Source organism: Mycetomoellerius zeteki, unplaced genomic scaffold (assembly GCF_001594055.1).
Source record: "Mycetomoellerius zeteki isolate Tzet28-1 unplaced genomic scaffold, Tzet1.0 scaffold1036, whole genome shotgun sequence".
Classification (NCBI taxonomy): Eukaryota; Metazoa; Arthropoda; class Insecta; order Hymenoptera; family Formicidae; genus Mycetomoellerius; species Mycetomoellerius zeteki.
The window spans coordinates 10695-12123 of record NW_017255950.1 but is presented as its reverse complement, the minus strand read 5'-3'; positions in this window follow the sequence as shown (position 1 = coordinate 12123).

The following is a 1429-nucleotide window of genomic DNA, read 5'->3' as shown; positions in this document are numbered from 1 at the left end:
TGGAAGCCTCAAGAATATTATTTATCTTACCTATATAACAACTTTCTGTCTTGAAAAATTTGTCGCCCCCTCAAATTTGCCACCCTAGGCAAGTGCCTTGTTTGTCTATGCGTTAATCTGTCACTGATATTAATATAAAGAATTTAAAAGATTTATTAGATAAGTTTGATATAGGGTAAACTCGGGTATGATGGCCATAGTTTTTTAAAATGCAAAAAACATATATTTATTCTTGTTACTTTTTAACAATGTTTGGGATATTACTTTCACTGAAGCTTAAAGTAACAAATACTACCGAACTTAAAGAGAAAATACTTAACAGAACTTTAATTTTATCAAAATATTACAAAGTATGCATTGGCCATCTTATCTGATTTTTAGGGAAAAGGTGGCCATGATATTATGAAATAGTTGACCATATATGTTTTGTGTTAAAAAAATCAAACAAAGATTTATTTTGTTAGAAAACCAAACAAATTCTATAATTTAAAAAAAAAAAACAATATTTGCATATCTATTGCTTAGTTTTTGAAATGATTTTGCCACACATTTGACAAACATCAACAAATGATGTACACGTTTCATGTAGCCACCATTTGCAATGGATGCATTGAATCCAATCTACTTTTTTCATTGTGAGCTCATAATCGCGACGCGTGACGCGCTCAGTGAAAACATATCCTTATTTGTCCTTGTTATTCACCGAAATATAAAGAATAAAATACTTCGTACGCTTCATGCCATGTCGGGCAATTAAACGACAAGATTTTAACCTCACAACACTCACGAATGTCGCGATATTTATTGCAATTATAATAAAATCAAAGAGAAAAATCCTAATACTTACTTTTATTGCACATTATTCACAATAATTATTTAAAGTTAATATCACGAGCTGTGATAAGCTGCAGTCGACTTTTGTCTTACAGAACGATGCTGAGGTTAAGTTTTGGGTATTCATGCGCCTTATTTATTGTTCTGTTTTTATCGTACATTAGATGAAAGCGCTGATAACATCTATACTAACGCAATCTTTATTCGACAGATGTCGATTGCGTCAGATTGCATTGGCCAACTTACCACGGAAAAAGTGAGCCATCTTACGCTAACTATAACGGAAAGATAGCTATAGTATTTATAAATAAATAATGAAAATAAAAGTATTAATTATAGGTCACATTGCAATTTATATACCTTTATTGTGTATGTAATGTTGATTATGGCAGCTTAACTGTAATTTATTCGACATTATAACAGTTTTTAGCAGACACGTGCAAAACTTTGCAGATAGTCGAAAGAAAAAAATATTAGATAATATTTATAATATTGTTATTTTGAATAGTGTACTCACATGAACTACTGTAAATATTGATTATCTTTAAGAATGACTATAAAAATGCACTATTTATCAATTATTGGAGAAATTATA